We start from the raw sequence: 23,555 nt of genomic DNA on the forward strand, positions 1-23,555 counted from the left end.
GAAGGCAGACGCTTAACCGACTGAGCCACCCAGGCCCCCCTCAGTTTTTTCATTGTAGTAAAGTTTACATAACAGAATGAACCATTTTTGTAAGTGCGGAGTTTTGTGGCATTCAATATGTTCCCATCACTGTGCAACCACCACTATTCATCTCTGGAATTGTTCATCTTCCCAAATGGAAATTTGATCTCACCCACTTCCAGGGCTCAAGCTCCTGTTTCAGTGAGAGGCTGTATAGTGTGGTGAAGAGCATAGATCCTGGCTAGACTGCTGGGGGTCGCCCCCCCCCCTCAGTCACTTAGTAGCTGTGTAATCTTGGTTATGGTAACTAACTCCTCTCCCGTGGTCTGTAAAATGGTGAGAGCGAAGACGCGTAGCTCATCAGGGGTGCTGGGAGGAATCAATAAGTTAGTGTATGTAGAGAGCTTAGAAAAATGTCTGATGCTTGGTCAGTGCTCAGTAAAGTCTCAATAAAGATGGAGTTTTTATTGCCATCTTTATGCCGATGGATCCCAAATGCGGTCCTCCAGTCCAGACCTCTTTCCCTAGCTTGACAGCCGACGTATCTGTCTGCTGGACATCCTGGCTTGGATGCTTTGCAAGTACCACCGATTCAAGGAGTTCCAAAGTGAACTCAGTCGGGTGCCTGGGTGGCTCAGTAGATTAAACATCTGACTGTGGATCTCAGCTCAGGTCTTGATTTCAGGGTCATGAGTTCAAGCTCCATGTGGGGCTTGGTACCTAATTAAAAAAAATAAATAAATAACAGGGGCACCTGGGTGGCTCAATGGGTTAAAGCCTCTGCTTTCGGCTCAGGTCATGATCCCAGGGTCCTGGGATCGAGCCCCACATCCGGGCTCCCTGCTCTGTGGGAAGCCTGCTTCTCCCTCTCCCTCTCTTACTCCCACTGCTTCTGTTCCCTCTCTCACTGTGTGTCTCTCTCTGTCAAATAAATAAATAGAATCTTAAAAAAAAAGAAAAAGAAAAAGAAAAAAGAAACACCATCCTAGAGGACATCGCCAGAATCTGATAGTCTGTGAAGCCAGAAGTTACCTCAGAAGTCACTCCTCACACTGCCTCACCTCTGCAATATCTCTGACTCTGTCCCCAATGCCCTCACAAGAGCCCCGGCCATCCTGGAAAGGATAGCAAGGCTGTTCCTCCAATCTAGTCTCTGCCCAGCAGCCACAAATTCACCCACACACTTCCCTCCTTAAATGCCTCCCAGGCCTCATCACCCTCAGGATAAAATGCGCACTGCGGCAGAGTGACTTCCTGAGGTGGCCATGTGGCCCTCCCGTTCTTCCCTCTCTCTGTTCCCATTACCTTGCATTTGTGATTCTTCTGAGTGTTTCAGAGCCTTTTTCCAAACCATTGCTTTGGATTGGGACACTCTCCCCTGCCCGGCCCTAGGGGCCCCCTGATCAAGGTTGGCGGGCGGCTATTCAACTCTTAAACACCATCTTTTCCAGATGGCCTCCTTTGACCCCAGAGGTCTGTACCTACCCTAGCACAACAGATGCTTTATTTTAACTATTTGTCTATTAGAGGCTTTTCTGCCAGAACTTGAGTCACAGGAATATTTCAGTTCTGTCCTTCCTAGTCCCCAGTGCCTGGCACACAGTTGATGCTGTCTGTGTGCCGTGAATGTCCGACAGAGAGAAACATGAGCAAGAGCATGGAAGCCAGAACAGTCGGGGGAGTGAGAAATGGAGACTAATAGGCAGGTCGTGTTTCTCGGTGCAGTGTGAGACAGGCAGGAAGCTTGCCAAGAGTCCCGGAAGCTGGACAGGAATCAAGCACGGAGCGCCGTGTATCCTGACTGGCTAGGAAGTTTGTTCTTTCTCCTACAGCAGGGAAAAGCACAGAAGGGTTCTAAGTCCGAGGATAGCATGACTGGAGGTAACACACCAGCCACCCACAGGATGGAAGCAGGTGGACAAGACTGGAGGCAGGAAGACAGTTATGAGTCTGTGGCAGCAAGATGTCTCCAGAAGGAAACTGAGGAAGGGAACCAGATGGTCAAGGGACAGGGGTGGAAAAGATAGTTCACTGCATGTTCTTTGTACCTATGGAAAATTTGAAGCATGGGACTACACCAGTTGGTCAAAATATCATTTTATTTATTTTTTTAATTAAAATATTTTATTTATTCATTTAAGACAGAAAGAGAGACAGCGTGAGCAGGAAGAAAGGCAGATGGAGAGGGAGAGGCAGGCTCCCCATTGAGCAGGGAGCCCCATGCAGGACTCAATCCCAGGACTCTGGGATCATGACCTGGGCTGAAGGCAGATGCTTAACCAACGGAGTCACTCAGGTGTCTCTTATTTTATTTTTTGAAAGATTTTATGTATTTATTTGAGAGGGAGAGAGACAGAGGCAGAGAAAGCACATATGTGAGCAGTGAGTGGGAGGAGGGAGAAGCAGACTCTCGGCCGAACAGGGATCCCAAATGTGGGATCCAATGTCAATCCCAGGACTCTGGGATCATGACCTGAGCTGAAGGCAGATGTTTAACCAAGTGAGCCACCCAGGTGCCCCAAAAATATCATTTTAAAGAGTGAACAAAATTAGTATGTTGTAATAATCTAGGCAAATGGCACCTGGCATCTGGGTGGCTCAGTTGGTTAAGCATCTGACTCTTGATTTCAGTCCAGGTCATGAGTTCAAGCCCTGCACTGGTCTCTGTGCTGGGCCTGGTGCCTACTTAAAAAAAAAAAAAAAAAAAAAAAAAAGAAGAAGAAGAAGAAGAAAAAGAGGGAGAAAGAAAGAATCTAGGCAATATATGATATCTATAAGATTTGATTTCTTTTGTATTGTAAACCAATGCTAACTCTTGAGAGCTTGTTTGGAGGTTCTAGCAGGGGAGCGCAGCTACTCGTATACCCTTAACTGAAGAACGGTCCTCTCCGAAAATGAGATGATATATAAATGTAAAAATAATAAAAAATAGAATCCCCTGTAGTTTCTGCTACCAAAAAGTGAGCAGTGATAGAAACACTCCCTTTTTCCCCACCTAAAGTTGCTAGAAGATAATCTGGCTGAAGGCTGGGGGAGAGGCCCATCGCCTGGTGGGCTTGCTGAATTGAATAAATCAAAATACAGGACCCCTGGGGGCGCCTGGGTGGCTCAGTGGGTTAAAGCCTCTGCCTTCAGCTCAGGTCATGATCCCAGGGTCCTGGGATCGAGCCCCACATCGGGCTCTCTGCTCAGCAGGGAGCCTGCTTCTTCCTCTCTCTCTCTCTGCCTGCCTCTCAGCCTACTTGTGATCTCGGTCTGTCAAATAAATAAATAAAATCTTAAAAAAAAAAATACAGGACCCCTGTTAAAGTAGAATTTCAGATAAACAATGGATAATATTTCAGTATAAAAGTATGTTCTAGGGGTGCCTGGGTGGCTCAGTGGGTTAAAGCCTCTGCCTTCAGCTCAGGTCATGATCCCAGGCTAGGATAAAGCCCCGAATGGCATCGGGTTCTCTGCTCAGCAGGGAGCCTGCTTTCCCCTCTTTCTCTGCCTGCCTCTCTGCCTACTTGTGATCCCTGTCTGTCAAATAAATAAATAAAAATCTTTAAAAAAAAGTATGTTCTAAATATGGCAAGAACATAGAACATATATTTAAAAAGTCTTTGTGGTTTCTTGAAATTTAAATTTCACTAGGCATCCTGGATTTTGTGTGGCAACCCTAGACCCTGGTCTTTCTCCTCCCTCGGCCCATACTGCTGATCCTTCCCCAGTTTTTATTTTAAATCCTCATTTGGATGATTTTTACTTAAAAGGCATTCAAATTTGTTTTTAAAATTGCCTCCAGACTTTTCTGCAGGGTCCCTGGCTTCACACAGCACTGACCCTTCAGGTCCACTGGCCCAGCACACAGTGGACTGGGCCCATGGGGTCGCCAGGTGAGGTGAATGAAAGAACCAGGGCAAAGGTATGGAGCCAGATGCCAGGTAGCTCTGGCCAGGCATCAAGGGCTGGGTCCTGGGTCCTGGGTCCTGGTGATGGGCGCTGGTAACTGAGCCTGGATGCTGAGCACTGGGTTATAAGCACAGGGTATCATGTCTTGTCTCTGAGTGCTGGGTTCTGGGTCCTGGAAACCAGGACCAAGGAGGAGGCTAGGCAGGAGTTCTTGGTCACTGAACAAAAGCTATCAGGCTCAGCAGCAGGCATGAGTCTGGTATCTCTCTCTGCTTAGGGTGGGGCCGGGGATGAGGAGCTGCCCAGCACCCAGCTGTTTTGTAACAGCTGCAGGACTAGGCTAGAGGGGAAATTTAAGGAGCTGGGGGTGGGGTGGGAAGAAGAGGGGTCAGTGGACATGGTAAGGTCACTTGGGCAGGCTGACTTAGGTCCCAGGCTCTAGGGGTGAGAGCAAGCTGGTGCTCAAGGTATCTCAGAGACAGACAGTGAGACCCTAGGGACAAGGGCAGGATGGGTGGTGGGGAGAGCGAGAACCTTCAGGCTCCCCATCTTTCTACACTCCCTCTTTGCCAGCCTCCTGGCCCAGCTCCCAGGCCAAGGCAGCTGGAGTGATTAGGGTGGGCCAAGGGAGTAGGAATGCCAGAGGCTTGTCTCATGTCTCGGAACACGAGGATCTGGCTGGAGCAGATGGCACAAGTGAGATGAGGAAGAGGGGCCATGAGATAAGTAGAGATAAACGGGGTGGACAGCAGAGACAGACCAGAGAAGCAGGGCAAGACGGAGAGCGAGAGACTGAATGCCACATAGCGAAATGGATGGTGGTGGAGGGAGGCATCGGCAGTCTCCCAGCAAGCCGACCTTCTCCTTATCTCTTCCTAGACTCAGCCAGGTCTGAGTGTCTCCCCACTGGGGCCCCTAGCCCAAGGTTTCTTAACCTCAGCCCTATTGATGTTTGGGGTGGGGTGATTCTTTGACGGGTCTTGGCAGGGGGGTGCTGTCCTATGTCTTGTAGGATATTTACATGCTGCTAAACCCCTCTGCCTGCCAGAGGCCACTCTACCCTTTCCCCTCAAGTCATGACAACAAAAAATATCTCTAGAGATTGCCAAATGTTCCCTGAGGAAGAGTCGAATCATTATATAGTAGACCTGAAACTAGTATTACACTGTATGTTAACTAACTAGAATTTGAGTAAAAACTTAGAAAAAACTGAGGAAGAGTCGAATCATTATATAGTAGACCTGAAACTAGTATTACACTGTATGTTAACTAACTAGAATTTGAGTAAAAACTTAGAAAAAACTGGGTAGCTCAGTTGTTTAAGTTCTGCTTTCGGCTCAGGTCATGATCCCAGGGTCCTGGGATCCAGCCCTGCATCAGGCTCCCTGCTCTGCGGGGAGCCTGCTTCTCTCTCTCCCACACCCTCTACTGTGTTCCCTCTCTTGCTGTGTCTCTTTCTGTCAAATAAATAAATAAAATCTTTAAAAAAAAAAAAACTTAGGAAAAAAACAACAAAACGGGGCTGCTGGCTGGCTCAGTTGGTTAAGCAACGGACTCGATTTTAACTCAGTTCCTTATCTCAGTGAGTTCAAGCCCCGTGTTGGGCTCTATGCTGGGTGTGGAACCTACTTAGAAGTTAAAAAATCATGTTCCCTGGGGAGGAATTGCCCTAACTGGCAGTTTCCCTGCTCCCAAGTAGATCTCTGTATACTCGCAACTATTGGTTTCTGGCTAATTCTGCCATCAGCCCTTGTGTCCCCTCAGGCCCCCAGCATAGCTTCAATGGCCTGCCTCAGGAGCCAGGGAAACTGGGAGAGTTGCGGAGACTAAAACAGCCTTGAAAAAAGTCCCTGCCCTCATGTCATTCCTGGTCCTTTCCCATCTGGAAGGTACCTCAGGTGTGCCTTAGGGTGCTGAGTGGGTGTGTGCTCTTGTTTCTACAGGAGGAGTGAGAGATGAGCCCCCAACTACATCGGACTAGGTATTTGTAGCAAGTATGCATGTCATCCACAATGCTCACATGTAAGACATGTCACATTTATTTATTTCTCTGTATCACACTGTCCGCTCCAAATCCTATCCCCACCCTCGTGGCAGGTAGGCTGGCTGGAAATTCGATCATGGGGGCGCCCTAGGTGGTTCAGTGGGTTAAAACCTTTGCCTTCAGCTCAGGTCATGATCCCAGAAGTCCTGAAATTGAGCCCTGCATCGGGCTCTCTGCTCAGCGAGGAGCCTGCTTCCTCCTCTCTCTCTGCCTGCCTCTCTGCCTACTTGTGATCTCCGTCTGTCAAATAAATAAAGAAAATCTTAAAAAAAGAGAAAAGAAATTCGATTATGGTCATATTTGGGGAATCCTCTACCTAGTGGTGTGCTGGGAAAATGTTTACAAAGGGTGGAGGGTGGGTGGTGCTAGGAAGAGACCTAATTTATAACATTTGCCAATTGCGGTGGTATAAACCTTGCCCCACCCCCCACCCCTGCCACAGCCCACTGCAAACAGCCAGCGTGATGTCACTGGAGATGTTGCTGTGAAGACGTGCAGCTGTGCAGCACGAGGCCACGTTTCCATCATACAGATGGGAATAACCCCAGGGCACAGATGATAGCAGAACACACTGAAGTGATTAGGAAGTGATGTGCTTCAAATGTTATTACCTTTTAATATAGTTTATTTAACTGCAAGTTTATATAATTTAATTTTTTATGATGTCCCCACCCCTCCTAAGCACTATGTATGATTCTTGAGTGTGTGTTCGGTCCAGAACATTCAGGGGAGGACTCTAATTAGCAATTAACTTCGCTCTACCCTCATGAATCTGTCTGGCTTTGCCACAGTGGTCTTTTGCTGTGACTCCCAAGCCACCACACTCAGCAACAAGCACACCCATCCTTTCCCCAGAGACGGGGCTCTGCAGGCCCATCGGAGGTCCTGGGAGACCTGAATGGGAGTGCGACAAAGTTGCTATTACTCAAGGAAAGACAGCCACGTCAGCAAAGACGCCCAGACCCTGGTTCCCTCTCTCAGGCTTGGGAAACCTCCTCCCACCTTCTCTAATGGGCCACTTCTGCCCCTCCCGAGTCTGGGAGCCCAGTGCTTGGGATAACCCAGATCCTGGCTCCTACAGCCTGGGCTTTGGTAAACAAAAGCCCTGGTTGAGGGATGTCTTGTGGTGCCTGGCAACCTCTGCTTTAGGCCTGGCAACCCCAAAGCCTTTAACAGCCTGGGTCCCCACCCCCAGGCCAACAGGAGGAAACCTCTCCACAGCAAGGAGACCAAAATGCAAATGACAACCTCCATTGTGCTGGCAACAACCAGCTGAGGCCCCCAGCTAATCAAAGGGAGAGAATCCAGTTAGTTTTCAAGAAAGACCTCTGAACCTGCCTAGGAGATTAAACACAGACACTGTGGGGGTAAGCAGTGTCCTCTCCAGGCTGCCCCAGCAACCACTCAAAGCTGACCTCGTCTTCCATGCTCATATAACATCCTCAGATAGCTCCCTATCAACTTAGGATGAAGTCATGTTAATAGCTAAGTGCCTGGACCCTGTAAAGTAGGAGTTGTCCTATTTGCAGATGAGAACACTGAGGCTCAGAGAGGTTGAGTCACTTACCCGAAGGCACACAGCTAAATGAGTAGTTGAGGCTGGAATATGAACTCAAGTCTGACTCCAAAGCCTGTGTTCTTTGCACTGTGTAACCCCCATCTCTCACCCCATCTGACCCTAATATACGTCTACAGTATCCCCCCAACCACAACTTCCACCTTCTCCCCACACAGGGGCTGGGAAGAGAACAAGCATGAATTTATTGATAAATTGCCAAACAAAAACCTTGTGTTAGTTACTGGGGGCCAGACTGTAGAATATTTAATTAATTAATTTTAAAATGTTATTTATGTATTATTTGAGAAAGAGAGAGAGAAGGGGATCAGGGGCAGAGGGAGAGAGAGAATCTCAAGCAGCCTCAGTGAGTGTGGAGCCTGATGTTGGGCTCGATCTTACAACCCTGAGACCATGAGCTGAGCTGAAACCAAGAGTCAGATGCACAACTGACTGAGCCTTCCAAGTGCTCCTATTTATTTATTTATTTATTTATTCTTAACATTTTTATTTTTTTATTTTTATTTTTAATTTTTTAAAAAGATTTTATTTATTTATTTGACAGAGATCACAAATTGGCAGAGAGGCAGGCAGAGAGAAAGGAATGGAAGCAGGCTTCCCGCCGAGCAGAAAGCCCCGATGTGGGGCTTGATCCCAGAACCCTGGGATCATGTCCTGAGCCGAAGGCAGAGGCTTTAACCCACTAAGCCACCCAGGCGCCCCTATTTATTTATTTTTAAAGATTTTATTTATTTGTTTGTCAGAGAAAGAGAGCACAAGCAGCAGGAGCGGCAGGCAGAGGGAGAAGCGGGCTCCCTGACATGGGGCTCAATCCCAGGACCCTGGGTTCATGACTAGACCCAAAGGCAGACGCTTAATGGATTGAGCCACCCAGGCATCCCTAAAAATATTTATTTATTTATTTATTTATTTATTTATTTATTTATTTAAATAATCTCTACACCCAAAGTGGGGCTCAAGCTCACGACCCTGAGATCAAGAGCCGTGTGTTCATCCGATTGAGCCCGCCAGGTGCCCCAAAACCATAGAATGTTTTTGTTTTGTTTTTAATATTTTATTTATTTATTTGACAGAGATCATGAATAGGCAGAGAGGCAGGCAGAGAGAGAGGGGGAGAGAAGCAGGCTCCCTGCCGAGCAGAGAACCTGATGTGGGGCTCGATCCCAGGACGCTGGGATCATGACCTGAGCCTAAGGCAGAAGCTTTAACCCACTGAGCCACCCAGGTACCCCAACCATAGAATGTTTTAAGGGTTAGTGTCACTGAACTTTTTTCTAAGCAAGATAAAGATTTTCTCAACTTCAGCCCAAGATTATTGTTTGTTGTGAGGGGCTGTCCTGTCAGCAATAAAGTTCAGCAGCATCCCTGACATCTTCCCACTAGAGGTCTGTAGCACAAACTCCCACCCCCACCCTGGCTTGTTACAACAAAAAGGTCTCCAGACATTGCTAGATGTTCTCTGGGGGAGAAAAATAGCTCCTAGGTGAGAACCACGGGGCTAGACAAAGATTAAAGCAGTTGTCTCGAAGCAGGTCTTAGTAGTAAATAAAATGTGCCAGTGGGAATAAATTCCCCTTCCCCGCTCCGTTCCCCCTGTTCTGAAGTAGCTCAGTGTTAATAGATCTGTGAGGTCGAGGCCTCGAGGCCTGGGCTTGGGATGTAAGAGTAGGCAGGGGAAGTGGCTTCTGAGGCCTGAATTCCTGTCTGGAGCGAGGCCTGCAGTGATTCTCTGAGGACTGACTCTGACTTTCCTGGGAATAACTGGCTTTGCCAGGACCCAGAGCCATCAAATCAGAGTCCAAGAGGGGTCAGTGCTGTTGCCTTTACTGCCACCCCAAAGGGGGATGTCCCAACTGCGAGATAAACTTGCTTGGAGCCAAGGGTGGGAAAAGAGGAATGACTAATGGTTGGTGCCACATCCTACTTTTCCGTGGGACCTATTCTATGAGCCTCGTTTCCTTCTGTCAGCATCTGGTTTTAAGTACTCAGGCTCAATTGATCTGCCCACACGAGCGGACTGAGGAGAACTGAAGTGAAGCCCTGCCCTCTGGTTTTCCCAGAGGGGTGTGGGTAGATGTGCGGGGGTGTCCCCCAGAACAGTTCTTCCAAGACCCCTTGAGGGGGGCAGTGGGGAGGCGGGGAGCCCAAGTTTTTATTAGCCTGTTGGAACTTCTCTCAGTTTTAGCCATCCCATAAAATATTCCTTCTCCTCAGAAGCGATTGAGAAGGGGAATGGTGAGGAGGTAGAGATAGGAGTTCTCTGCGGTCTCTCTTAGGAGGGAGATTCACAAAAGCTCTTCCCTTGGATGAACTTTCATGTCCCTGCATCTTCATACTTCTCTTGCAATGCCCCAGCTATCTTTCAAGAACCAGCTCAAGTGGGGCGCCTGAGTGGCTCAGTGGGTTAAAGCCTCTGCCTTCAGCTCAGGTCATGATCCCGGGGTCCTGGAATCGAGCCCCACATCGGGCTCTCTGCTCAGCGGGGAGCCTGCTTCCCTCTCTCTCTGCCTGCCTCGCTGCCTACTTGTGATCTCTCTCTGTCAAATACATAAATAAAATCTTTAAAAAAAAAAAAAAAAGAACCAGCTCAAGTGTCTCCTCTTTGCGAAGCTTTTCCTGCCCCTCTGAGGCTGTTGGTGAAACTGTTCCTGTATTATACTGTGTCTCATCTGTATATTTTGTATCCCTTCCTATCTCATAAATGCGACAAGAATTCAATCAAGACCTGAGTCTACTTTATTTATATGGAGAAATTCTGCAGCAGTCTCTATGCTAGGGGAGAACAGAGGAGACAGGACACAATACACAGTTCAGATCAATGAGAAGAACGAGTGAATGGAAGCTGGTACCAAGGCTAGTGTCGGGTTTGAGAGTGATACTTATAACCCCTCCACCATGTTCAGACTAATGGAGATGTGTTTACATAGGCCAGTTGAGGCAGTAGGATGGAGGGCCAAATCTGCTTTATTGCCAGTTGCTCATATTTGAACATAGCTCAAAAACCTTCCCCTCCTGGGGCGCCTGGGTGGCTCAGTGGGTTAAGCTGCTGCCTTCGGCTCAGGTCATGATCCCAGGGTCCTGGGATCGAGTCCCCCATCGGGCTCTCTGCTCAGCGGGGAGCCTGCTTCCCTCTCTCTCTGCCTGCCTCTCCATCTACTTGTGATTTCTCTCTGTCAAATAAATAAATAAATAAATAAATAAAATCTTTAAAAAACAAAACAAAACAACAAAAAAACCTTCCCCTCCCATCTCTGGACCGTGGGAAGAACCTCCGAAGGGAGACTCCGGGTCAGCAGAACAGACCTACCTACCCAGTTCTTGGGCTAGCCATGAGAGTGGGATCAGAGAGGTGGATCTCCAGACCTGGCTCCAGAAATCTGACTTGAGATTATGTGTTCACCACATAAAGGAGAGAAGTAGTAGGGTCTGAAAAGGGAGGGGAGCTCGGGTTTTATTGCCTGTTGAAGCTCCTCTCAGTTTCAACCATCCCATAAAATATTGCTTTTCCTCAGAGGAAGAGCAAGCAATTGAGAAGGGGGATAGTGAGGGGGTAGAGTTAGGAGTTCCCTGTGATCTCTCTTACAGGGGAGATTCGGGAAGACTTTACCATCTTGACCTAATCACCTCCCAAAGACCTCACTTCCAGATACTAGCACACTGGGGATTAGGTTTCAGCTTATGAATGGGCCGGCACATTCTCTCTGTAGCAGCAGGTCTGAAGGCCCCCACACCCAAATAGCGGAATCAGAATCTCTGGGAGGTGGGGCCTAGATTTGGAAATTAAAAACAACAACAACAACAAAACAAAACAAAACAAAAAGCCTTAGGTGGTTTAATGTCAAGTAGGTATTGAATCTCTGCTTTATAGAAGTGTAAGCCTTGGAAACAGGGGGAATTCTCTGTTAGTGGTTCTCAAACTTGTCTGCATGTTGGAATCAGCTGTGGAAACTTCAAACTCATGATCCCTGTGTCTCACCTCCAAAGACTATGTTTACTTGTTCTGGGATGTGGTCTGGTTGTTGGAATTTTTAAAATATCCCGAGATGATTCCAATGTGCAGACAAGTTTGGGAACCACCGGACTAGATTATTCCCTGATGGTAGATGCTAGCCAATTGGCTTAAGACTAACCATCTGCTGAAGCTCGGCCACGAAGAACTTCCTTTTGCTCTGTTAACAAGCAACTGTTATCCTGACCACCATGTTTGGTTCAATTCTGCAAAGCAGAGATGGAGGGAAGGCACTTTGGTCGGACTAAACAATAGCAAAGGTAACTGCTCCTCTGTTCCACAGGTGACAGTTCAAGCTTAGAGGGACACACACTGGTGCTGGCCTCTTCTGCTTTACCCTCCCACCTTCCTTCCTGCTCTGAAAGCCTCTTGTGTACAAAAGTTAGCTCCAGTAGCTCCTCTCGGCTAGCTGCGACTCCAATTTAGAACCCGACTCAAATAAATTCACTTAGTGGCTCAGGCATGGAAAAGTCTAGAGGTGTTAACTTCAGGCATGGCTGAATTCAAGGACTCAGCTGGTCCAGTCAGTTCCAACTGGAATATGTCTTTCTCAGCTCACGGCTCTGCTTTCCAACTGTGTTGGCTTCCTTTTCTCCAAAGAGTGGAGAAGATGACCATTCATCAGTCTGGCTGCTCCCTTCCTGGTCAGGCAATCCCAGAAAAAAGAGGGCTCTTTTCTCAGTGTTCCAGCGTAGGTCTCAGGCCGATGTTAATTTCCTCTGTGCGCCTGGTCTGAGCCACCTGCCAATCATTGTGGCCAAGGGAATGAAATGTGCTGATCAGCCAGAGTCGTCTGCTCATCCTGGAGCCAGAGTGGGGGTGGGAAGGCTTCTCAAAGGATTATCACAGTGCTATTCCCAGAGGAGGAGGAATGGAAGGATGCTGGACAGGTGTAGCAACAGATGGTTACTCTATTTGCTCCCGGGTTAGTGGAGGAATGAGGTGTACGGAAATCACAACAATGGAAGACAGAATCTGACAAATGCAGAGGAGGTGTTTGTGTATTCCTGATGGCAGGGGACTCAGAACGGATGAGACAGGCTTTTGCTAGCTGGGGCCATTGAGGAAGAAGGGCATGAACTGGTACAAGGAGGCCGGAAGCCCAGAGAATGGTCAAGACAAGCACACATGACTAGTACATTGATGTGAAAGGTGAGGCCAGTGAGGACTTGGAGGCCAGGTGGTGGAAGACCTTGAGCTTGCCCTCCATCCCAATGGCAGTGGAGAGCCTTCGAAGGTAAAGGTAAAGCTGGAGAGACAGTAGGAGGTTAGAACACGTGGGGCCTTGTAGACCACCTCAAACATTTAGGGTTTGATCTTGAGAGCACTGAAGCCAGGGAACAGTATGACCAGAGCTGGGCTTGAGAGACAGCACTCTGACTGCCTTTTAGAGCAGGGCCTAGATGGAAAGAGGCAGGAGACAGGGAGGCTGAGGAAGAGCTCTTAATGATAACCAATACTTACTCTGGCCCAGGCACTGTTTTTGTTTTTAAGATTTATTTATTTATTTCAGAGGGGTGGGGAAGGGACAGAAAGAGAGAATCTCAAGCAGACTCCCTGCTCCCGGCAAAGCCCAATGTAGGGCTTGATCCCATGTGCCTGAGATCATGATCTGAGCCAAAATCAGGGGTTGGATGTTCAACTCACTGAGCTACCCAGGTGAGCCCGAGGCACTGTTCTAATCACTTCACAAGTGTTAGGACATGTCAAGGCCTGGAAATAGGAGTGATAGGAGATAGGAGTGATAGGGTGATAGGAGATTCGAATGATGTTTGGGGGGCAGAATACACTGGACTTTGACTGCTGCCATACGGAGAATGAGGTAGAAAGAAAAAGCCAGGATTCCTCTAAGATTTTTAACCTGAGTGATTGGAAGGATAGAGGAGCCCCTATAAGAAACAGAGAAATAGGGACGCCTGGGTGGCTCAGTTGGTTAGGCAGCTGCCTTCGACTCAGGTCATGATCCCAGCGTCCTGGGATCGAGTCCCGCATCGGGCTCCTTGCTCCGCGGGGAGCTTGCTTCTCCCTCTGACTCTGCCTTCCACTCTGTCTGCCTGTGCTCGCTCTCGCTCTCTCTCATAAATAAATAAAATTAAAAAAAAAAAAAAAAGAAACAGAGAAATAAGTACTAGTAAAAGTCCACAGACAGGGTGCCTGGTGGCTTAGTTGGTTAAGAGTCTGCCTTTAGGGGCACCTGGGTGGCTCAGTGGGTTAAGCCGCTGCCTTCGGCTCAGGTCATGATCTCGGGGTCCTGGGATCGAGTCCCGCATCGGGCTCTCTGCTCAGCAGGGAGCCTGCTTCCCTCTCTCTCTCTGCCTGCCTCTCCATCTACTTGTGATTTCTCTCTGTCAAATAAATAAATAAAATCTTTAAAAAAAAAAAAAAAAAGAGTCTGCCTTTAGATCCAGTCACAATCCCGGGGGCCCTCTGGTTGAATCCCGTGTCCAGCTCCCTGCTCAGCCGGGAGCCTGCTTCTCCCTCCCCCTGCTCATGCTCTCTTCTCTCTCTCTCTCTCTCAAATAAATCTTTTTTTTAAGATTTAAAAAAAATTATTTATTTGACAGATAGAGATCACAAGCAGGCAGAGAGGCAGGCGGTGGAGGTGGGGAGGAAGCAGGCTCTCCGCTAAGCAGAGAGCCTGACGTGGGGCTCGATCCCAAGACCCTGGGATCATGACCTGAGCCAAAGGCAGAGAGGCTTTAACCCACTGAGCCATCCAGGCGCCCCTCAAATAAATCTTTTTAAATTTTTATTAATTTATTTGTTTTTAAAGATTTTATTTATTTATTTGGCAGAGATCACAAGTAGGCAGAGAGGCAGGCAGAAAGAAAGAGAGGGGGAAGCAGGCTCCAGCAGAAAGCCCGACGTGGAGCTCGATCCCAGGACCCTGAGATCATGACCCGAGCCAAAGTCAGAAGCTTTAACCCACTGAGCCACCCAGGCACCCCAAATAAATCTTTTTTCTTTTCTTTGAAAGATTTTATTTGTTTATTTGACAGACAGAGATCACAAATAGGCAGAGAGGCTGGCAGAGAGAGAGGAGGAAGTAGGCCTCCGGCTGAGCAGAGAGCCCGATGCGGGGCTCGATCCCAGGACCTGGGATCATGACCTGAGCTGAAGGCAGAGGCTTTAACCCACTGAGCCACCCAGGCGCCCCAAATCTTTTTTCAAATAAAGATTTTATCTATTTATTTGTCAGAGAGAGAGCACAAGCAGGGCAAGCCTCAGGCAGAGGGAGAAGCAGATTTCCTGCTGAGTCCAATGAGGGTCTCAAGCCCAGGACCCTGGGATCCTGACCTGAAGGCAGACGCTTAACCAACTGAACCACTAGGGGTCCCTAAATAAAATCTTAAAAAAAGAAAAAGAAAAGAAAAAGAAAAAGTCCATAGACATATACTGCTGCCAGTTCTTTGCCTAGACTGCTGCTGGGCTCTAGGAAGACAAAGAACAAGCTCATGGTTGCCTTCCAGGAGATGGTTCTCTGCAGGAGACCAGGCATGTAAAGGATTCCAATATCTTGTCATGAGTGTGGGCAGCCTTGTACAAGCAGAGTGGGCGAGAGTCAATAATAGTGCTTCCATCCACACAGCTGCTCAAGCTGGAACCTAAGGCTGGACTCCTCCCCCCCGCCCCCCTCATCCAGTCAGTCATCAAGATCGGTAGATTTGCTCTCCTAAATCTCTTTTGAGCATCTTCTGCATCGGCTTGCTTTTTCTTCATCCCCACTGAAAACCCATTAGATCAAGATATCGTGTCTTCTCATCGGAACTGCAGTATAACTTCCTAATTGGTCGCTCTACTCCATTCTGGTTTGCCTTAATCCATTCTCAGACTATGCCAGAATAATCCTTTACAAAAGGAAATCTGAATTCCTCCCCTGCTTATAAATCTTTCAATGGCTTCCCATGGCTCTCAGAGTAAAATCCAATAACTTCCACCTGGACTATCAGACCCAGCAGATCTGGTTGGTTAGGACCTCACCAGGCTCACTGTGTTTTAGGAACTAAAGAGTCAATGGCAGGCCTAACATTATTTAGGATGTGCCAAGTTCCTTCAGGCCACAAGGCTTTCCCATGTGTTGTTCCTTCTGCCTGGAGTACATTTCCCTAGTTCTTGGCCTGGTTGACAAGGAATTTATGCGTCACTTCCTCAGTGAAGCCTCCTAGGTCAGAATCTTCAGATTCCATGTCAAGAGTGAACAAATTTTTTCTATAAAGGACAGATAGTAAATATTTTAGGTTTTGCAGATCACAAAACGTCACGGCTACTCAATTCTTTTTTTTTTTTTTAACGATTAGTTTATTTATTTACTTAATTTATTTGGGAGAGAGAGCCCGAGCTAGTGCATGAGTGTGTGTGGGGGGAAGAGACCCAGGGACAAGTAGACCACCTGCTGAGCAGGGAGCCCAATGAGGGGCTCCATTCCCAGAACCCCAATATCAAAGCCTGAGCAGAAGTCAGATGCTCACCAACTGAGCTACCCATGTGCCCCACTTATTTATTTTAGAGAGAGAGAGAGAGAGAGAGAGGGAGCGAGAACACGCAGAGGCATAGCCACACACATGCGCGCGTGAGCCAGGGGAAGGGCAGAGGCAAAGGCAGAGAAGCACACTCCCTGGTGAGCCCTATCTCACAACCTTCAGATCATGACCTGAGCAAAAACCACGAGTTGGGGGGTGGTGGTGCCTGGGTGGCTCAGTCCATTGAGCATCTGCCTTCCGCTCAGGTCACCATCCCAGGGTACTGGGATCAAGCCCTGTGTTGGGCTCTCTGCTCAGCAGGAGCCTGCTTCTTCCTCTCCTCCCTGCTTGTGCTCTCTCTTGCTATCTCTGTCACTATCTGTCTCTCTCTCCCAAATAAGTAAATAAAAATAAAATCTCAAAAAAAAAAAAGAAAGAACGAAAAAAAAGAAGAAACCACGAGTGGTACTCCTAACTGACTGAGCCACCCAGGCACCCATCCCACAGCTACTTAATTCTGTGTCATAGCAGCCCTAGAATGCTAAACTTTGAATTTCATATATAATTTTCACATGTCACAAAATAGTAGTCTTCTTTTGGTTTTTTCCCAACCATTTAAAAAATATAAAAACAGTTCCTAGCTTCTGGCCATACAAAGCCAAAGAGGGCTAGGACTGGCTTGTAGTTTATAGTTTGCCAACTTCTGTTATCATAGCATCATAGCATGTAACACATACTATCCTGTGTTGCAGTTACCACACTGGTAACTAATCATATATGTAATAGGGTTATTATTTTTTGTAATAGACTTAAAAATTTTTTTAAAAAGATTTTATTTATTTATTTGACAGAAAGAGACACAGCGAGAGAAGGAACACAAGCAGGGGGAGTGGGAGAGGAAGAAGCAGGCTTCCCACTGAGCAGGGAGCTCCACGCAGTGCTCAGTCACAGGACCCTGGGATCATGTCCTGAGTGGAAGGCAGACGCTTAACGACTGAGCCACCCAGGTGCCCCCTCAGCAATAGATTTCTTAATGTGTCTCTCCAGTGAGAAGCAAGCTCTGTGAAGGCATACACCACATTTGTTTTGCTTATCATTTTCCTCCTGAGGTTCTAGCATAAGGCCTGGCCCTTAGTAAGTGCTCAGTAAATCAATGTAGTGATAAGATTTTCTTGAGAGGAACTCAAAGCTTAGTAAAGAATGCAGACATATAAGCAATTAACTACAGAAGTAGGCAATGTTGTATTGGAGGTAAAAAGAGTTTCAGATTTCTGCAGGATTAGTTTGAGATACCAGTGGAAAATCAGGGGATGGCAAATTCTAACCATCTGGAACGATCTGAGTTGATGTCAGGATGTTATTAAGGGAGTAAAATACACAGAAGAGATGGAGAAACTACCTGAGTATGCCAGATCACTCAAGGAGCGAGGTCATTCAAGGAGAGAGGTCACTCGAGAGACTGAATGAGAGAGAGGGAGGAGGGTGCAACTAGGAGGAAGGTTTTGGGGCAGGCCAAGGGTGGAGGTGGGAAAGAGGTAAGAAGAGATCCATCATAGAGTATTTCAGAAACCAGGAGGAATGACTATATATTTTTGTATCCCTGTAGTTTACTCCTGTGTTCCAAGTATTTTGCACTGGGCATGGCATATAGCACTCAGAAAATCTGTGAAATGAAAATCAAGTTGAGAGGCAACTGGGGGAATCAGTGGGTTAAGTGTCTCACTCTGGATCTCAGCTCAGCTCAGGGTCATGAATTTAAGGCCCATGTTGTGGAGCCTATTAAAAAAAAAAAAAAAAAAAAAGGTGAATCAGAACCTTTCAAGAAGCACATGCTGCTGAGGTCCGTAACGGTGAGGGCTGATGTGACAAGGTCTGAGACTTGAGTTGAGACTTTTCTGGCAGAAGAGCTGATTTCTTCATTTCCTGACAAGTATTATTTCATACTCACTTTTTTCACTTTGCCCTGGGGATGCAGAAATCCACCAAAACCAATCTCTGTTCTCAAAGAGCTGGCAGTCTGGTGGGGAAGACAAACATATTTATAGAATAAGGTGCAAAGATACTGTGGGAGTGGATATGGGGGCAGCTAGTAAACTTGGAAGGCTTCATAGGAAACATTCGAGCTCTGTTGGAAGCTGGAGGTTCATCAGTGCATTAATTCCCGCGGAAAGCAGCTTGTGCAAAACCCTGATAAATGCAGTGGTTCTCGTACTTGCAGATGCGTAAGAATCACTGGAGAAGTGTTCATAATGCAGATTCCAAGCCTGTACTTCCTAGGAAACTTCTGGCTTAATAGGTGAGTGGCATCCATTTTAACAAGCTCCACAGGACTAATAGAAAATCTTTTTTTTCTGTGCTCCTATGGTCCTGGGCGGGGGAAGCGGGGAGGTGGTGGGAGATGAGGCCGGTCAGAGCTTGACCCATCCGGCTTCTGGGTCTCCGAAAGAGGACACGCTATCACAATAAAAACAACTCCATTTTGAGTTGCGCTTTCTTGTAATTCGCTTTCATGTGATTTACTTTGTCGGACTCTCTCAGTAACTCCATGGGATAGAAATTACCAGAGTCATACCATAGGGGAGGAAACCGAGACTCACAGAGGGGAGACGTTTTGCTCAAGGTCACAAAACGAAAGGTGGCAGGGCAGACACTGAAAGCCAGGGGCCCGGAGTCTCAGCTCAGAGACCTTGCGACAACAGAAGAAGGCCGCCAGTGGGTGGGGCTCAGGCCCTCCCTCCAGGCTGGTTCCAAAATGGTGGGGGTAGTGGCGTCAGCAACGCCCCCGCCCCTTCCGTCCACCTCCCTCCTTCTTCCCCAGGCCACCCAGGCGGGGGGAGGGGATGGAACGGAGGAACCCACGTGACTGCCGACAACCTGGCGCGTGACGCAAAGCGGCGGGCCCAACGCTCGCCTTGCCTTGTGGAAAACGTAGTTCAGTCGACCATCAAGTGGGCAAGGGGAGACAGGCCTAGCACTACATTTCCCAGGAGTCAGCGGGCGACGCCGCCGCTGCCGCCGTCGGAGAGCGGGGACGCGGGGCGCGCTGTCGGGCGGGGGCGAGGTTCGGGCCGGTTGTGCCGTTGCGAGGTGCAGCTGCGATCGCCGCGGTGGGCCCAGGTGAGTGAGGGCCTCTAATGGGGATTAGGGCAGTTCCACCGGCTCTAGTTGTTTTGTCTTTTATGTTTCCTCCGCGGCGGCTGGGTCAGGGTCCCCGGCAGGTCCGGCACGGAGCCGCTCCCCCGCGCCTACCCCCAGGCCTTCTCTGAGCGGGCCCCGCTCTCTCCGGCTCCTCCCCCTCCCCGCCCTTCAGGGCTTCCCCTCGCTCCGGCCTAGCTTCCGACGCCCTGGGCCGCCTTTTCTCCCGAGCAGCTCCTACCCTTTTTTCCCCCTTCCTGCATGCTTCGGGGAAGAGGCCTCCACCTTTCCCATTTCTCTTTTTAGTCGTAGGAACCCCATTATTTGGATTTCTCCCTTTCCCGGAACTCTTTTGAGTGCTAACTCCCCCTCCCCCCGCCCCGTTCTCCATTGGCCTGGTTCTGCCCTCGTAGGGCGCATGTGGCTGGCACTCAGTAAATGTTAGTCCGTCTTTTCTGCCTTGCGGCCAGAGGAGGCATAGTCCAAATTTATCTGCTCCGGGAACATTTGTGCGCCCACTTTTATTTCAGTCTCTTGGGTTGGAGGTGAGGCCGACTTGCATTCCAGTGGTGATCGGCGTGTGTTCTGGTTGTAGGGGGCAGTTTCTTTTTGTTGTTTTTTTGTTCTATTTGTTTTTTGCTCCCCTTAGCACCTCAGCAACTTTTATCAGCTCCTCTTATTGTCTTTCAAAATCTTAAGGGTGGAGCATGGCGGCAGAAGCTGGGGAGTAGCGCTGGTGCCGAGAAGTTCGGAGCCATCAGTGGTCGTAGGGTGTTTACGGGGAGGTTGTTAATTGCATTGAAGGAGAAACCTCAGAATGTGGTAGAGCCTGGCGGCCGAGAGCCAGTGAAGCTTCAGGTGGCAACATAAGAGATTCATCCTGGAGCCAGCCTGCCTAGGTTCAAATTTTGGCCCTGGTAGCTTTTGATTTTAGGTCCAGGGCCGTCGCTTCCAGGTGCCTCAGTTTCCTTATCTGTAAAATAGCGGTAAGTAACAGTGGCTACTTTATAGACTGATTGTGAAGATTCAATGAGATTAAGTTGAATACCGCTTAGCTCATTTCCTGACAAGTATTAAACGACATCGTTATTATCTTCATTACCATTATAGGAGTTTTGGATGGTGGGCCCAGGGTGGAAAGGCAGGTGTCAACACTAGCGTTTTCCTTTCCTTTCTGATGGTCCTCCTTTTTTTTTTTTTTTGTTTGTGGAAATACTGTGTTCGGTTTTCTGAACAGCTTGATGTGTGTATCATTAAGTAGAAGCCTGTTGGCAACGGTTCCTGCCTTGAGCAACTTGTGGAGCAACTCGGGCTTAGTTTGCTCTTTGCTGGGAATTCCATTTTGTGAACTAGGGCACACATTTTAGCAGTATCAAAAAACAAGCTTACTCTGCATCCATTTAGGTTTGATTGTATCTTGTAAAAAGTGAATTGAAGTTTTCAGAAGAAGAAGTCGTTTATCTATAAAACTTTTCTGTTGAATACAGGCTTATCACTTTGTTCTTTTAACTCTTTTGGCATCAGTGACGGGTCTTCGGTTTTGGAGACTGACATTTTTAGTCTGCAGATGTACCCATTTTAGTGGTGGTGGTGATAGTAATAATCCTAGTGACGGTAGGTCACATACACGCACTTCTTGAATTTGGTTTAGCCAGTGAAACTGCAGGTTACAAAAAGAGTGTTCTGTTTCGTCCTGAGAAATTGATAGGAGGAAGCTTGGAACACTGCTGAGATTAACTCCAAGGTGGGGAGAGATGAGGCTGACCGAGAGAGCAGACCTACAACAATTAGCTGTTTATTTAGAATGGATAGTCTCAACCACTGAGATTGTTGAGACGCTAGCCTGTTTGTCTTGGGCACAATGACATCCTGAATTGAAGGCAATGTGGTTAATGCTGTTCTCTCAAATAATTAGATGGATTGCTTCCCATAGTTACTCTGTAAACATGTAAGATTGAGTCGTTCAGTATTTGGCTGATTGATTCAACACATAGTCCTTGAGAACATACCATCTACTGGCTCCTGTGCCAGGCTCTGGGAGTACAGGGGGGGTGTGAGACAGAAGGGGTTTTGCTGTTGGAGAGGTTCCAATAGAGTGGGGTAAGATAAAACTGGTAAGCAAATGACAGATTGAGAAAAGTGATGTGGGGATAGCAAGCAGGGACTCTAGTAGACACTAACAAGGGAGATCTAAGGGTGGTTAGAGAAATTCTTTCGGGCACAAGTGAGGATACAGTTTTGTAGGAGAGAGCATTTCATGTGGAGGGAACAGCAAGCATCAAAACTTGAAGATGGGGAGAGTTCAGTGCTTTCAGCCTTGAAAAGAGGCCCAAAGTAGCTGACAAAGTGAGAAGAGTGGTTACAGAACAGACAGACAGGTAAGGTTGTTTGGAGGAGCAGTCAAAGTCTTCTGATTGATATTTTAAAATCACTTTTGCAGAGGTATGGAAGATGCGGGGGGATATAATTTAAGAGGCTGCTGTACTGGTTTAGGCCAGACATGGTAGTTGCCTAAAGTAGAAGGATGGAATGGAGATGTATTGGTGGGAAGAAGTGGGGGGTTTGGAGATAACATAGATTTAATATTCTTCAGAGCAGGCCATTCTTTCTTAATCTTTGGTCCATGGACTGTAGGGGCCCATGAGTCGTAAAAATTTTTGTGAGGGAGTGCATTTTCTCAAAGGTTTGATACCTTCCATCTTATTCATTAGTCTCAAAATTTAAGAACACTGCTTTAGAGCCTGTAATGCAGGTTTATAACCCATAAAAATGTAGTTGCCCACAGCTTCTCAGCAGAGTTGAGTCTGGGGTATCCTTCTAAAAGATTGCTTTTCTTTGTCCTTTTCTCTTTCTTTCGTAACCTCTACACCCCACATAGGTCTCAAAACTCGCAACCCCCAAATCAACAGTTGCCCTGAGAACTGAGCCTGCCAGGCACCCTTTCTTAGTCTTTGATGGGAACTTTTTTTTTTTTTTTTTTTTTTAAAGATCTTATTTGACAGAGAGAGATCACAAGTAGGCAGAGAGGCATGCAGAGAGAGAGAGAGAGGAGGAAGCAGGCTCCCTGCTGAGCAGAGAGCCCGATGCGGGACTCGATCTCAGGACCCTGAGATCATGACCTGAGCCGAAGGCAGCGGCTTAACCCACTGAGCCACCCAGGCGCCCCGGGAACTTTTTTTTTTAATCGAGGTTAAATGCTGTGCCATTGATCATCTTTTAGTTTCCTTTTGTCTGCAAGTTACGGGCTAATGCACGTGCTGAGGAAGCTCAACATTTGTGAACTCAGTTTCATGAAAATACATTTCCTATTGTTTTCTTCCACTGGAAGAAAGTTCCTACAAATGGAGCACTTTAGTGTATGAAGAGCAAGATCATTTTCTTTTTGCTTTCTTTTAGCAGTTAGGGATTTCAGATGTAGATTTCTATTTTTGGGTATATTTTTACAGGACAGTGTGTTATTGGAAGCATAGGGTGTACATTGTACCCCAGAGTTAGAAATGTATCACTGAAAGAACCCTGTATTTTTCTTTTTACGGCAGAGGTTGAAAACTGAAGGCTTATGGACTAAACCCAGTCTCTAGGTGTGTTTTGATTGGCTCACTCACACAGTCTTGTAAATTTGAATTTGTTGTCAACATCAAAAAACGAGGTTTTATGTAAAAATTTGAATTCAGGCTGCCTTTGAAAAATCAGTTATGGCAGCCTTGGACCTTCATAGCAGCCATCTTTGTAGTTGGGCATGTCCTCTCCAGTTTGTCAGAGACCTCCCTGCAGCCTGATATTTATTTATCCCTGACATGCAGTGAAGTGTCACTTGATACTATTTTATATCTTATTACTTGTCTATCTGTAGGCGCCTGAGTTTGGTCTCCCTGTTCTAGATACATGATACAGGTCTCTAATACTGCTGCTTAAGTCTTTTTTTTTTCTCTTAATGTTAATATTGCTATTAAAAATTGTTTTATGTCTTGTTGCCTTATTTTTTGCAGGCCAATGAGGGAGATAAGTCCAAAACATTGAATTACTTTGTTTCCAAACTCTGGAAACCCAAGGGCTTTTAGAAAGCCTGAAGGCATTGATCTGACCCCAACCCATGCCTTTTAGCTGGCATGGGTGTCCTCATTTTTGTTCTGCCTGATTTGGTTTTTATTTATTTTTATTTTAAATAAGATTTTATTTATTTATTTGACAGAAAGATCACAAGCAGGCAGAGAGGCAGGCAGAGTGAGGAGGAAGCAGGCTCCCTGCTGAGCAGAGAGCCCTATGTGGGGTGCGGGGCAGGCTCAATCCCAGGACCATGAGATCATGACCTGAGCTGAAGGCAGAGGATCTAACCCACTGCGCCACCCAGGCGCCCCTGATTTGTTTTTTAGCATTTGGAATGTGGTAACTGCATAGCTGGGCTTGTTTCAGAAC

At 47.3% G+C, this 23,555-nt stretch overlaps 1 protein-coding gene across 6 annotated transcripts in view; it reads left to right on the forward strand.

The window, feature by feature from the left end:
* Positions 1–18,968: 18,968 nt before the first annotated feature.
* Positions 18,969–23,555, forward strand: part of THRAP3 (thyroid hormone receptor associated protein 3) — a 75,664-nt gene continuing 71,077 nt past the window's right edge. For 3 of the 6 annotated variants that reach the window (XM_045064199.1, XM_004740775.3, XM_004740778.3), the window contains exon 1: positions 18,969–19,121. The gene's annotated coding sequence lies outside the window, so the exon portion shown is untranslated. The remainder of the gene's footprint in view (positions 19,122–23,555) is intronic. The other 3 variants (XM_045064201.1, XM_004740776.3, XM_045064200.1) reach the window with 2 other exon arrangements.

The sequence above is a fragment of the Mustela putorius genome, unplaced genomic scaffold, assembly GCF_011764305.1.
Source record: "Mustela putorius furo isolate JIRA1106 unplaced genomic scaffold, ASM1176430v1.1 tig00003853_pilon_pilon_pilon, whole genome shotgun sequence".
Taxonomy (NCBI): Eukaryota; Metazoa; Chordata; class Mammalia; order Carnivora; family Mustelidae; genus Mustela; species Mustela putorius.